This window comes from Amphiprion ocellaris, chromosome 17, assembly GCF_022539595.1.
Source record: "Amphiprion ocellaris isolate individual 3 ecotype Okinawa chromosome 17, ASM2253959v1, whole genome shotgun sequence".
NCBI classification, from domain to species: Eukaryota; Metazoa; Chordata; class Actinopteri; family Pomacentridae; genus Amphiprion; species Amphiprion ocellaris.
Genome location: NC_072782.1, coordinates 6254527 through 6270646, shown reverse-complemented (window position 1 = coordinate 6270646; position 16120 = coordinate 6254527). Strand labels below are relative to the sequence as shown.

The 16120-nt window shown below is 36.5% G+C and overlaps 1 long non-coding RNA gene across 1 annotated transcript; it reads right to left on the bottom strand.

Annotated features, from left to right (window-relative positions):
• Positions 1-8251: 8251 nt before the first annotated feature.
• Positions 8252-15904, bottom strand: LOC129350916 (uncharacterized). The gene is made up of 2 exons (XR_008604505.1): positions 15715-15904; positions 8252-8738 (listed from the first exon to the last, which is right to left on the bottom strand). It is a non-coding gene; the product is annotated as an uncharacterized LOC129350916 (long non-coding RNA).
• Between the last annotated feature and the right edge of the window lie 216 nt (positions 15905-16120).

Genomic DNA, 16120 nt, shown 5'->3' with positions numbered 1-16120 from the left:
CTGATTAAAGTTTATGACTCTGCACTAAAATATTATTTAAACTGACATCATTATAATATTTAGGGTCAGACCCTACAGTATTGAGATTAAGAAATCAAATATTCTGTAAAATGTAAATACACTGAACTCATTTGGATATATTTAAGTGAGACTCTACAATATTATTTGACACAAAACTAAATCAACATTTTAATCATTTTTACTCCAAACATTTACTGGACTGATTTAAATATTAAAATCACTCCTTTCTAATCCTCTGCTGTACGTTCAAACCTGAGGCCTTAAATAGAAACACACAAGTATCTGATTGAAGGAACTTCTGCAGAGTCCTGGTTCCAGAACATGATGATAGAATTATAGACAAACTTTAACAAAAGCTGCCTGAGAGTTTACAGGTTTTTATGTTGGATTTCTTCAGTAATTTAATAAGAGTTATCAGCAAAAATCAAGTTTTCATTTGATGAACTTCATTTCCTAAAACATCCAGAATTGGAGCTCATATCTTTGGCAGCTGTAAAGTTTCTGCTCCTTCAAAGTTCACAACACAATGAATGAATTCCTAAAACACTCTCAATGCTGGAGAGCGTTTGATGCTGAAGCAGTGAGCAGTTTTTCAGTTTCTTCTCCGGAGATGCACAATGAGGGACGTCTGCAGAGACTGAGAAAGAGTCTCACCACATCCTGACATGAGGAAAAAGACTTTATTGAAGACTACAATGAGAAAACTATCAGACAGCAGACGGCTGCATTCAAGTTGAGCTCTGAACATTTGATCTGGAACAGGAATTCATTAACAGTAGCATGAGCTTCATTTCAGTCTGTAGCTGCTGAATTCATGGATGAATCATCTGGCACTAGAGAAGAAGACCATCAAACATCCACGTCAGCTGATGGAGGTCCAAGAGTCTCACCCAACAAACAACCTACAGAGTGAAGACCTCGAACCTGATTGGACGGCCTCCTATTCAGCCACATGTGAACAAATGCCTCTAAGCTGATTTGTTTTCTAAAATAAATCTAGTTTGAGTCCTAATCTATGCCTGTGTGTTTGCGTCTTTACACGGCTGTTAACAGTTTAGGCTGTTAGATTGTTCCAGATAAGACGAGTACAAGATTCTTCAGAGCCGTTCTACCACGAGCCTGACAGGAAGAACTCCAACAGCTACTGAATGTTCCTGTGGTTCCCTCAAGGCTACAGGAGGAGCCCTACGAGGACGAGCCGGTCCACCTGATGGTGGCCAGTCGCTGCGGATCAAAGCCAACACCGACTACGTGAACTTCTACTGGACCACATGGAGGCCTTCAAACCGGACCAACAAGTTCAGCGACTCCCCGACTTGTGGGTCTGAGGATGCCGCTGAGCCTCGGTCCAGCCGGCCTCCTGTCTGTGGGTGTTTGAGTGCTGAGAGGTTTGTGGATGGATGTGAACGTTCTGTGTTGAAACAGCAGCTTTTGACTCAGTAACGCCAGGAAAAACCAAGAGCTCCTTTATTTGTGACTTGCACTAAAAAAACTGATGAAAATAAGTTTGCCAGGGTTCTGACTGATAACAGATTATTAAATAATGAAAATAATCGTTTAAATATTCCTTTAAACAATCCTTTTAGGTCTACATTTCCTTTACACTGACTTCTTGGTATATGTACAAGTATTTTGGGTGGAATATACCATTAAGCCCGATGTTCAAGGGTTCTTCTGGGAATATACCATTAAACCAACCTTTTAGGTAAATATTCCAGGATGTTGGGTAGAATATACCATCAGATCAACCTTTTAGGTCTACATTGGAAGATTTTAGAGCAGAATATTACTCCAAACCATCCTTTAGGTCTATATTTAAGGTGGAATACTCCTTTACACCAAGATTTTTTAGTCTACATTGAAGGATTTTAGGTGGAATTTTCTGTTGAACAAACTTTTTAAGTTTATGTTCAAGGATGTTGGGTGGAATATACCATCAGACCAACCTCCAAGGTCTACAGTAGTGAATTTTAGGTGGAATATACCATTAAACTCACATTTTAGGTCTACATTGGAGGATTTTAGGTGGAATTTTCTTCCAAACCGTCTTTTAGTCTACATTTAAGGATGTTTAGGATGGTATATTCTTCCAAACCAACTTCTCAGGTCTACATTTCAGGTGGAATATTCCTCCATACTAACTTTTTTGGTCGACATTGAAGGATTTTTTCTAAACCACCCTTTCGGGTCTATATTTGAGGTTTTAGGTGGAATATTCCTTTTAACCAGCCCCTCAGGTCTCTTTGAGGATTTTGGATGGAATACTCGGTTAAACCAACATTTTAGGTGCATGTCCAAGGATTTTTGGTGGAATGCTCCTTTAAGGTGGATGTGTGAGGACCTTGTTGGTGGAATACTTCCTAAAACCAACCTTTTAGGTCAACATTCAAAGATTTAAGGTGAAATATTCCTTTAAACCAACCTAAATTTCATGTTTTGATCATTATCAAGTGAGAAACCTCAATCCAGACTCCTCATAATGACGTTTGAGATTTATGCTGCTGTTATTTGTTTAGTCCAGACTAAATGACAGAAATCCACAACTGTAATTTTATTTCAGGACTTGTTTATTAAATGTCTAAACAATCCATGTGACTCTAAAAACTCAACAGCTTCACAAACTCTAAGATTAAACTCTCCACAAGGATCCAAAATAAGTTGGACTTCTACATGAGAGCTTCAATTATTCTTCATCTACTTCCTGAAAAGTTTGGCCAATAAAAAAGACTAACTGTTATTTTCAGCTGAACTAAAGACAGACTTTGTGATTTTTCTGCTCACATGTTGTGTTGTTGTAAACTTACTCTTTCAAATAAATACCTGCCTAACCCCCTGGAAACCAGCGTTTGTCCTGTTTTTGTGTTGCTCCTCGGCGACCCTAGACAGCCGGGTCCTAATGTTTTTTGAGCAACACACCATACTATGACGTTTTTACAATGATGGTTCTACTATGGAACCAGTTTGACATGTTCAGGTGTTCTTTGTGTGAAAACTCAGAGATTTCAGGGATCAGAAGGTGGTTTTCAACTTTCTTTGTTAACTTTCTGCTTCAACTTTAAACTAAATTTCCTTGACTAAGCCAGCCCTCTGGACTTCCAGGAAGCTGTGTTCCTATTGGCTGTCCAGGTGGCTGCTTGGTGTTATCAGGAACACCTGAGCAGTTCAGTGTCTTCCTGCTTTATTTAGCTGCAGACAAACATTTCCTCTGTTTCTCTTCACCACAGAACTGGGTTTGGCTCTGTTGCTTTAGTTTGTTGGTTAGGCGATGGCTTGCAGCTTCCAGCAGTAAAATCGTCTTTAATGTGTTTCTTGGTGTGTTTCAGGGCTTTGTACCAGATAGTTGTCTTGGTAAATGTGGTTCTTTAGCCACAGTTAGCACATAGTGCTAATGTGTGCAGTGATTAGTGGATTTGGTACAGCTGGGTTGTGTCTTTATCTTGGCTGTAGTGAGTCTTTAGAGGTTTTTGGTCAGACACATTCTGTATTCCTGTTTGTGAACCAGCGTTGGTTGTCCAGAAGGTAAGAGTTCCTGTCCTGATTCTCTGTTCTCAGAGGTTCTCTGGTAGGCTGCAGGAGACTTTAGCGTTTGGGTTGTGCTAGTGTGGTTTTTGTACCGTTTGATTTGGACGACTATCTTGAGGCCCCTCCATGTGGTTTAGTGAGGTTTTCTGAACAGTTCTACAAAGCAACCTGCAGCAGAAGAGACTTTGAGAGTTTTTAGGAAGTTCTGGAGACCAGACTTTAGAGCAGCAGAAACATTTGTCAGCAGTTTGAGCAGGAGAAGGTGAGCTTCAGAGTAGAAATGAGAAGGAAACCTTCTTGACCCATGTGGTGAGGTCCTGTACCAAGAGTTTGAGCAGGTTGTGAAGAGTCTGTAATTCTTTGGTCTGAAAGCACAAGAAGAGTCGACTCATTAAAGGAGAAAATAGGAGATATTGTTGGTTCTTCTGTCGCTCTGCAGTTTCCATTTTCCTTAGACTGAATATCAAGTTTATATTTTAAATGATTTCCCATGTGAGCCCAAGAAGACTTCAATAAACTCCCTCCATCCCCTGGACACAACATATTTTATTACCATGTTAAAGCTTTTTTTTTTTTTATGTTTTTGAGTTTTAATCATAGTTTTAGCAAAGTTTTTTCTCTTTGCTTGTTTAGTTTTGTCATCTGTGTGAAAGGTGCTAAACAAATAAAGTTGAATTGATAAACTGAATAATTGACTAACTCATGATTGTGACAACAGAAGTATTTTCATTGTGATGTAAAGGTTTGTTTCATGTTTAAGGTTGGGGTTAAAATCTTGACAGAAAAAGATTAAAGAAATAAACTACATGAAAAAAGCAATAAAGTCAAAGGAAAAAAGCATTTAATACAATAAAACTTTTAAAAAGAAAATTAAACATTAAATACAATTAAACTATATTAAACAGACAAAATATTTAATTCGATCATTAAACAAGATACAAAACATGTAATTTTAAAATTAAACAACAATTTTTAAACAAAAATATTAAACATTAAAGATTAAATATTTTAGATAAACATTTAAAAATACAATTAAACAAGATGAATATTAAACATTTAATTAAAAAATTAAATGTTTAATTAGAAAATTAAATCTTAAAGACAAAACTTTAAATAGGAATTAAACAGAAAATAAAATGAAGCATTAAAAAAGAAAATTAAACATTAAAAGGTGGTAAAACGTTTAAAAAGAAAAACCTTAAAGATTTAATTGAAAAAAAAATAAAACACGGGGAAAGAAAAGGAAATTTTTCAAACAAGCTGATAAAACATTTGAAAAAGACAACAATTAAACATTAAAAAGACAAAACATTTTGAAATCAAATCAGACATTAGAAAAGAATAAAAGGTGAGAAAAGAGCAAAACTAAACATTTAAGAAGAATCAAACTAAAGACAAAACATTTGAAAAGACACCAGTTAGACTTTAGAAGATCAAATTAAACAGAAGAAACAATAAAACAATCAAAAAGAGCAAAAACAGATAAAGGAATTAAAGCCTTTTCTAGTCTGAAATGAAAACATCAAGTTGTTTCTTCAAACATTTCCTCTTTCTATGTTCTTGGTTTGATTGTGGACAGATTTACTAAGAACTCATTTCAGAAAACTGCTTTCCAGATAAAGTCTACAAGTAGTTGAAGGCATCGATCAAACTAATGTTACCTTCTGATCTCCACAAACTTTACTGTTCAGTGACGAGAATCAAAGTTTGTTGAGGATTTCTAAAAAACCCATAGGTGAAGGTCTGAGAAGAACTCAGATGGATGGTCTAAATGTGAAATCAAGACTCATGGTCACAAGTTTTAAGGCTTCTGTTAACCAGAAAGTTCAAACTAACAGAGACGTACTGAGAAACTTTTAAAACTTCAGTCCTCAGACTGTCTAAAGGTTCAAACTAACAGAGAACTACTCAAGAACTTTTAGGTTTTCAGTCCTCAGACTGTTTAAAGGTACAAACTAACTGAGAAGTACTGAGAAACTTTGAAATCTTCAGCCCTCAGACTGTCTAAAGGTTCAAACTAACAGAGAAGTACTGAGAAACTTTGAAAACTTCAGCCCTCAGACTGTCGAAAGGCTCAAACTAACAGAGAACTACTCAGGAACTTCGAAGATATCAGTCCTTGGACTGTCTGAAAGTTAAATCTAACAGAGATCTACTGTGGGACTGAGAAAATTTCAGCCCTCAGACTGTGTGAAAGCTCAGGTCCTGAGGACTCGGGAGGTGTGGAGGCTTGGAAAGTCTTGGAACTGAGGGTTCAACCCTCCAGCACAAAGGCTGAAGTCCAACCTCCTGAGACAAACGGTCGAGTCGAGACTCGAGTAAAAAAAAAAAAAGTCGAAAACGACAAAAAATAGATGATAAATGCGCAAAAAAAAGAAGAATTAGTATCTGAGCGAATAGCTCAGGGGATAAGAAGATGGACTACCAAGTGGAAGGTCGCAGGTTCGAGACCCGCCAGCGGCAGTTTTCTTTCTTTGTCTTTGTCAGGATTTTCAGAAAATTTAAGCAGTGTCTGGTCTTGAACCAGCGACCTGCAGCTCCATAGGCAAATCCTTAACTCACTGAGCTACAGATCAGATAAAAAGAAATAAATTCGTCGTCCCTTTGGCATCGTAGTTGCTGATGTCACCACATGGGTGGAGCCAAGGCGGAGTCTGGGTGGAGTCAGGGCGGAGAGTAGGCGGGGAGGTGGGTGGCGGCCTCCCCCCTCTACTCCCCCCACCTCCCACCACCACCCACCACACCTTCCCCCACCCGACGAGTTCTTCGAGTCTCCACGAGTTCTTCGAGTCTCGACTGGTTTTCCCGAGTTTCTGGAGTTTCCACGAGGTCGGAGGCAGAACAAGTTGTCATGAAGAGGTGTTGAAGTCGGCCAGGATGGACTGACTTTTTACAGCAACTAGAAGGAAGACCACTAGAAGAGCAGGTCTTTAACCACCATCCATAAAATCCATGGAGTCGCTCCAGAGAAATGAAGGGAGAGAAACTTTTATCAACCTCCATCCAGATGTTCAACTTGATATCTTTACATTGACATTTTTAGCACCACAAACCTTTAGTATCACACTTTATTATCATTTATTAGGACTTTAATGGAATCCACCAGCAGATGTAGCTTTTGTTGACAAACTTTATTCTTGTCGTCGTGGGACTGCAGTATTTAAAACTCTTCCTTCTATTTGACCTCATGTTTATTAGCTTTAGTGGAGAACGTTATTTTAATTGTCCATTAGTCTCTTACAAACCAAATAATAAATTGGATTAGTCAAGAGGTTGAAAGTTCTTACTTTGTCATATTTTAAATATGACAAAAAAAATAAAAATAAAGTATCCTGAGACAATTTGACCTGTAATTTGCGTTATATAAATAAAATTGAATTAAAATTGTATGTATCTTGTAATGTTGGAGTAATTCAGCCATATATGTTGGAAAACACATTTTCTTTGTCCATTAATCTGTTGATTGTTTTCTCCACTAATTCATTTCTTGTTTTGGTTTATAAAATGTCAAACCCAAATATATTCAGTTTACTGTCATAAAAAACAAAAAGATTTACATTCATGATGCAGGAATCAGGCAGTTTTTCACTTTTTATCTTAGTTTAGTCAGAAAGATAGTTGGTAATGTGTGAATTGTTGCAGCTTGTAAGCCGTAAAAGGTTTTAATCTTTGGGGCCGAGTGTCAGAAAACATTTAGAAACCAACATCAACAAAACATTCAACAAAGATTAGAACATCATTAAAGAAAAATCCAACTTTTGCATGACAATGTCGAATTAAAGAACATTTATTTCCAATGTAAATGTGTGATATTCATCCTCTGGAGCTTTCTCTTCACATCGTCTTCCACCTGGACTGGTTTGGTCGGGAGCATGTGCAACAAACATTTGAAAAACTGCACTTTAACATCAATGAATGACACTGAAGTTTAATCTCTACGTAAATGAGACTGAGTCTGGATGTGCTGCTCTGTCATTAACTCCTAAGTTTAGGGAAAGTTAAAACAAAAGAAGTTAGTTCAGATAAGACGTGAGAATGAGCTGATTTTGAACAAACATCTCAGACTTTCTGAGCTTCAGCACCTCTAGCAAGATATTTTAACAAGAAGCAACTCAAGAGATCCAGAAGTTGGAGAGAGTTAGCTTTAGCTGAGCCAAAGAACACGTGGGACGCTAACCTAGCAAACATTTCAGACTTTTCTCTGTGAATTCTGAGAAATAATTTCCTATTTAATGACAGAGCTACACTTCTTAACTCAGTCTCATTAAAACAGACTCTAATTCAGTGTCATCCATCCATATTAAAGTGCAGTTACCCAAAATGTTTGCTGCATGAGCTCCAACAAAACCTGTCCAGGTAGAAGGCCACTTTGACAAACAGGAAGTGGAAGATTCCAAGCAGATTTATAGAAGGGGGAACTGGACTGTACTAAGTGTGGTCGAGTATAGAGGGGTGTTTTGTGAGTTTTTAAGGCTGATAATGATTATTAGTGAGGCATTTGGAGTAGATATTCATTTGCAGTAAATGAAAGTATTTAAAATCTTGGAGTTAAACTTAGAAGAACACAAACTCAAACAGAAAACTTTGTTGATATGTTTTTGTTTTGTTTACAGATGTTAAGTTAAAGGAGTTTTATTCGTGACGTATAACCAATCAAATCACTCCAGAAGACAGAGCGACCACAGGTAGATAAAGGTTCAGAGCCAAATTAGGGGCATTTTAAAATTTATTTATTACTGTAAATCAGTAAAAACAAAAATACTGATAATCAGTAAATAAGTCAGTCCACAATTATTACAATTCTACAATGTATGTCTCTTTCCTTTGACTTGCTATTTGTACAATATACGATGTATATGATGGTGTTTTTTCATACCAAAGGCTATACTATGATGTTTTCTAAGAGACATACGATGCTACTCTGTATATTCCGGCCCTGGGCCACTGCACTCCTCCTCTGTTGTTTTCTGGATTGTACTCAGCTGCATGCCTTCGTCCACCCGGCCTCCGTTGACTCGTCCCGCCTGCCGTCTCTGGAGCTGAAGCTGGATTGGAACAGACCAAAGTACAATCCAATCACGATGCCAGCTGCCTCTCAAAAGGCTCCTTCATCTGTCAGGTGGCAGCACTTCTTCTGAGGGGAAGCTGAGCTGGCCCGGCAGAACTTTGGAGATGTGTTCCAGTGGTTGGTGGATCTGTGGGGAGATAGAGAGGGACCTTTGAATTGTTCAGAAAGGAAAACAGGGAACCCATTGGTAGTTTTAGTTTAGGGTGCTACTGCGGTGTGTTTTTGGGTTTTAAGAGGTGAACAGGAAGAGTTTTTTTTGGTATTGATTATCTTTTACTTTGTTCCTGGTTGGAATGTCCATCAATGTCAACGTGAAGTTCACTTTTAGTTCTGTTTATTTCTATTTTACTAACACCCATTTGCTTTTAACCCCCTCACATGTTGTGTTGTTGTAAACTTACTCTTTCAAATAAATACTTGTCTAACAATCTGGAAACCAGCGTTTGGACTGTTTTTGTGTTGCTCCTCACCTACTTCAGACAGCCAGGACAAAACAACGTTTTGTGGACTAAACGCTATACTATGACGTTTTTCGAGCCACATGCTATACTATGACGTTGTTGTGACATTTTGGACGACATACTAAACTATGACGTTTTAGTGATATGTTGGACAACATACTAAACTATGATGTTTTTGTGACATTTTGAACGACATACTAAATTATGACATTTTAGTGATATTTTGGACGACATACTAAACTATGACGTTTTTGTGACACTTTGGACAACATACTAAACCATATGGCACGTTTTTACAACATGTTGAAAAATCGCATTTTTTTTCGACATAGTATACTATGGCGTTTTTTTTGCGCCAAAATTCATGATCATTTTTTTTTCAAAATAAACCTTTCTTGAGTGTTTTTCATGGCCTCCTTTACACTATTTCATCATATGGCACATTTTTACAACATGTTGAAAAATCACATTTTGTTTTCGACATAGTATACTATGGCATTTTTTTTGCGCCAAAATTCATGATGATTTTTTTTTCAAAGAAAACCTTTCTGGAGTGTTTTTCACGGTCTCCTTTACACTGTTTCATCATATGGCACGTTTTTACAACATGTTGAAAAATCGCATTTTTTTTTCGACATAGTATTCTATGGCGTTTTTTTGCGCCAAAATTCGTGATGTATTTTTTTTAAAGAAAACCTTTCTGGAGTGTTTTTAACAGCCTCCTTTACACTATTTCATCATATGGCATGTTTTTACAACATGTTGAAAAATCGCATTTTTTTTCGACGTAGTACTATGGCGTTTTTTTTTGCGCCAAAGTTCATAATGATTTTTTTTCAAAGAAAACCTTTCTGGGGTGTTTTTCATGGCCTCCTTTACATGATTTCATCATATGGCACGTTTTTACAACATGTTGAAAAATCGCATTTTTTTTTCAACATAGTATACTATGGCATTTTTTTGCGCCATAATTCATGATGATTTTTTTGTCAAAGAAAACCTTTCTGTGGTGTTTTTCACGGCCTCCTTTACACTATTTCATCATATGGCACATTTTTACAACATGTTGAAAAATCGCATTTTTTTTCGACATAGTATACTATGGCGTTTTTTTTGCGCCAAAATTCATGATGATTTTTTTTCAAAGAAAACCTTTCTGGAGTGTTTTTCACGGCCTCCTTTACACTATTTCATCATATGGCACGTTTTTACAACATGTTGAAAAATCGCATTTTTTTTCCGACATAGTATACTATGGCGTTTTTTGCGCCAAAATTCATGATGATTTTTTTTTCAAAGAAAACCTTTCTGGAGTGTTTTTCACGGCCTCCTTTACACTATTTCATCATATGGCACGTTTTTACAACATGTTGAAAAATCGCATTTTTTTTCGACGTAGTACTATGGCGTTTTTTTTTGCGCCAAAATTCATGATGATTTTTTTTTCAAAATAAACCTTTCTGGAGTGTTTTTCATGGCCTCCTTACACTATTTCATCATATGGCACGTTTTTACAACATGTTGAAAAATCGCATTTTTTTTTCGACATAGTATACTATGGCGTTTTTCTTGCACCAAAGTTCATGATGATTTTTTTTCAAAGAAAATCTTTCTGGGGTGTTTTTCATGGCCTCCTTTACACGATTTCATCATATGGCACGTTTTTACAACATGTTGAAAAATCACATTTTTTTTTCGACATAGTATACTATGGCGTTTTTTTTGCGCCAAAATTCATGATCATTTTTTTTTTCAAAATAAACCTTTCTGGAGTGTTTTTCATGGCCTCCTTACACTATTTCATCATATGGCACGTTTTTACAACATGTTGAAAAATCACATTTTTTTTTCGACATAGTATACTATGGCATTTTTTTTGTGCCAAAATTCATGATGATTTTTTTTTTCAAAGAAAACCTTTCTAGAGTGTTTTTCACGGCCTCCTTTACACTATTTCATCATATGGCACGTTTTTACAACATGTTGAAAAATCGCATTTTTTTTTCGACATAGTATACTATGGCGTTTTTTTTGCACCAAAGTTCATGATGATTTTTTTTCAAAGAAAATCTTTCTGGGGTGTTTTTCATGGCCTCCTTTACACGATTTCATCATATGGCACGTTTTTACAACATGTTGAAAAATCACATTTTTTTTCCGACATAGTATACTATGGCGTTTTTTTTGCGCCAAAATTCATGATCATTTTTTTTTCAAAATAAACCTTTCTGGAGTGTTTTTCATGGCCTCCTTACACTATTTCATCATATGGCACGTTTTTACAACATGTTGAAAAATCACATTTTTTTTTCGACATAGTATACTATGGCATTTTTTTTGTGCCAAAATTCATGATGATTTTTTTTTCAAAGAAAACCTTTCTGGAGTGTTTTTAACAGCCTCCTTTACACTATTTCATCATATGGCACGTTTTTACAACATGTTGAAAAATCGCATTTTTTTTCGACGTAGTACTATGGCGTTTTTTTTTGCGCCAAAGTTCATAATGATTTTTTTTCAAAGAAAACCTTTCTGGGGTGTTTTTCATGGCCTCCTTTACATGATTTCATCATATGGCACGTTTTTACAACATGTTGAAAAATCGCATTTTTTTTTCAACATAGTATACTATGGCGTTTTTTTTGCGCCAAAATTCATGATGATTTTTTTGTCAAAGAAAACCTTTCTGGAGTGTTTTTCACGGCCTCCTTTACACTATTTCATCATATGGCACGTTTTTACAACATGTTGAAAAATCGCATTTTTTTTTCGACATAGTATACTATGGCGTTTTTCTTGCACCAAAGTTCATGATGATTTTTTTTCAAAGAAAATCTTTCTGGGGTGTTTTTCATGGCCTCCTTTACACGATTTCATCATATGGCACGTTTTTACAACATGTTGAAAAATCACATTTTTTTTTCGACATAGTATACTATGGCGTTTTTTTTGCACCAAAGTTCATGATGATTTTTTTTCAAAGAAAATCTTTCTGGGGTGTTTTTCATGGCCTCCTTTACACGATTTCATCATATGGCACGTTTTTACAACATGTTGAAAAATCACATTTTTTTTCCGACATAGTATACTATGGCGTTTTTTTTGCGCCAAAATTCATGATCATTTTTTTTTCAAAATAAACCTTTCTGGAGTGTTTTTCATGGCCTCCTTACACTATTTCATCATATGGCACGTTTTTACAACATGTTGAAAAATCACATTTTTTTTTCGACATAGTATACTATGGCATTTTTTTTGTGCCAAAATTCATGATGATTTTTTTTTCAAAGAAAACCTTTCTGGAGTGTTTTTCACGGCCTCCTTTACACTATTTCATCATATGGCACGTTTTTACAACATGTTGAAAAATCACATTTTTTTTTCGACATAGTATACTATGGCGTTTTTTTTGCGCCAAAATTCATGATGTTTTTTTTTCAAAGAAAACCTTTCTGGAGTGTTTTTCACGGCCTCCTTTACACTATTTCATCATATGGCACGTTTTTACAACATGTGAAAAATCGCATTTTTGTCGACATAGTATACTATGGAATTTTTTTTGCGCCAAAATTCATGATGATTTTTTCTTCAAAGAAAACCTTTCTGGAGTGTTTTTCATGGCCTCCTTCACACTATTTCATCATATGGCATGTTTTTACAACATGTTGAAAAATCGCATTTTTTTTTCGACATAGTATACTATGGCGTTTTTATTTGCGCCAAAATTCATGATGATTTTTTTGTCAAAGAAAACCTTTCTGGAGTGTTTTTCACGGCCTCCTTTACACTATTTCATCATATGGCATGTTTTTACAACGTTGAAAAATCGCATTTTTTTTTCGACATAGTATACTATGGCGGTTTTTTTTGCGCCAAAATTGATGATTTTTTTTCAAAGAAAACCTTTCTGGAGTGTTTTTCACAGCCTCCTTCACACTATTTCATCATATGGCACGTTTTTACAACATGTTGAAAAATCGCATTTTTTTTTCGACATAGTATACTATGGCATTTTTTTTGCGCCAAAATTCATGATGTTTTTTTTTTTCAAAGAAAACCTTTCTGGAGTGTTTTTCACAGCCTCCTTTACACTATTTCATCATATGGCACGTTTTACAACATGTTGAAAAATCGCATTTTTTTTCGACATAGTATACTATTGCGGTTTTTTTGCGCCAAAATTCGTGATGATTTTTTTTTCAAAGAAAACCTTTCTGGAGTGTTTTTCACGGCCTCCTTTACACTGTTTCATCATATGGCACGTTTTTACAACATGTTGAAAAATTGCAAAACATTCAGGAAGAAAATGCCAATAATTCTTTAACAGTTTCCCTTAAAAGTTCTTATTTTTAAAAAAAATCCCCCAAATTTAGCAAGAAAATTCTTGTAAATATTTTTTTAAAAATGAGTAAAAATCTTCCAAAAAAATCCTAAAAATAGCTAAAGTGATTACATATATATCAGTAAAATTTCTAATATTTTCTTTAAGAACATTCACAAAAAGATCAACCAAAATCAAGCGAATTTCGGTGAATTTTGTTTGATTTTTTTGTGAATGTTCTTCAGAAACATTTTTAACATTTCTTTTTTTCACCAAAAAATGTTCAAAGATTTCCCAAAAATGTTGAAAATGTGGACATCAGAATGTCTGTGTAGTTCCTCATTCATCCAGGTCATGGTTATCCAAAGTTGTTTAAATCAATCCAACTGGACTTTAAGAAAGTTCCTTGAAGACGTTTCACCTCTCATCCAAGAGGCTTCTTCAGTTCTGACATCAGAAGTTTCACTGTGAAAATATATTTTTTCCCCACATAGTCAAACTTTAAAACGGGTCAGTTTTGACCCGCAGGACGACACGAGGGTTAACACATAAGTCCACAATTTAAACATACATATTAATGTAAAAATATCATAGATGTCTGCTATGTATAATGTAGACAATGGAATTTATTATTATTCTGTGTTCTACGTAATGTTACTTAATTCTGTTATTTATTATAATATCACTGTATAACTCACAAATGTAACAAATGAGTAGTTTTTTCCCATCTTGACAGATAAAACCTCAGCTTAGCATTCAAATCTCTGCAGCTGTCTCCTCATACAACATCCCAACGTGTTTAGTTAGCATTTACAAACTAACAGTAGTTTGGTCGGGGTGTCTTTATGTTTTATGTTATCAATTAACTCTATAGGTACGTCTATAACCCTCGAACAGCCTTTGCCTCCATTAGTGACCAACAGCAAAGAAGGGAAAGTCATCTGTAAATACTGGACCCTGAGCAGAGATGGCAAGAAGATTTTATTATCTACACAACAAGCTCAAACCATGGAGGCCTCATTCTGCATCCTACAGGAGCACGACCAACATCCAGGTGTCAGACCTCACAGGACACCAGAGAACAAGAAAAGCCCTCAAACGTACACCGATGGTCACGTAACTCTGCCGCGTTCCTTAGTGGAATAAAAATGGTGTAAATGTTGTAGCAGATGGGTTAAAATCAGTAAAGTCAGGATGCCACCTTCAGGTCCCAACACCTTTTCCAGGGTTTAGGGACAAAGTGTGCTAACTGAAATGCATCCAAACTAAGCAACCACTGCACCTTTATATCAGAAAATATTCTTTTGCTTCAAAATCACACTGCTTTCACACTCTGGTTTCCAACTAAATACTTTCCTAATCTGTCACCAGCAAATAATCACAGGGAAAACACCACTTCTCAACAACTAATTTCTTTGGATCAACGAGATGTAACACAATTATTCAGAGCCATATGTCAGGAGGAGATGGTTCTAAAGAAAATGCTTTGTTTTAGATCAGTCAGTTTGTCTTTTGTCCCCCATCAGACTGTACAACTCATCACTGAGTGGTCAGGGGGGTCAGGGTCAGGATCACATTGGGACTGATCCAGTGTGATTGTAGAACGTCTATGCACCTTATGTAGTTTACGACAACTGTTGTCTTACTACCTTTAAATCACAGAGCCTTGAAAGGTGTAAATACTGTTTAATGACGTTTAACACAATTAGTATTTCTATATATTTTAAAATTAGAAGTGTTATTTTATAGTATTGTACAGCAAGTTTTTCAGATCCATCCATCTATAGTCTATCTATCTATCTATCGTCTGTCTGTGTCTTCTGTTCATGAGTCATTAAAACATTTAGTTAGAGCTGAGATGTGTTTGTCCAGCAGAGGATCAGAGGAAGTCTGAACTGTCGATTAATAACCACTAGATGGCAGTATTTGTCAACATTGATCTCTTATTCCCGACTCACACATTTCCATATGGGAGACAAATGAAAGCAAAATGATGAATAAATGACTGAACAAACTGCATGTTTGATCATAATGAAAGCCAATGAAGCCAAACTGACCACCTGTGGTATATTTCAGACTGATAAATCTCTTAGATGAGGGGATATCTTTCAGAAGAGTTACATTTTATCGCTTCAAATGTGTAGAATTCATGTGCAGTGAAGCTCTACTAGCTGCTCCTGGAGCCTCAGATCACTCAGCACATGCATTTTCCTGATGGTCTTCCAAAATCAGAGGCAGAAATACACACTTCAGACTCTGAACCACTTGGCGAATGAAACCTATCAGAAGCATTGTTTGTTTTCCTGTTGGGTTAGGCTCACCATCCTCCATGTCAACACTCTGTCCTCCCTCTCCGTCCACTCAGCTCCGGCCCTCAGAAGTCCTGCCAGCCCGACTCCCAGTAATTTATCTACCGTTCTGTTTCCTCTAACCGGTGGCACAACCACTTCGTTTCCTGCCCTGGCCCTGTGTTCTGCCCGCTGGGCAAACACGCACACATGCACGCAAGAAAACACACACCGACGCAACACACACACCTCTGCCTTTACACGACAACTTCCTGTCAATCTTGCTTTCCCACATGTTCTGCCCTCGGGCCTCGGGGGTTAGTGCAGAGAGATCCAGCGCTGTGATCCTAATCCAGTCAGGGCCCATATTAGTCGAGCATTCTGGGCTGCAGCAGAATCTCAGTCTGGAGTCTGAGTGGCAGGATGGACTCAGCTCGGC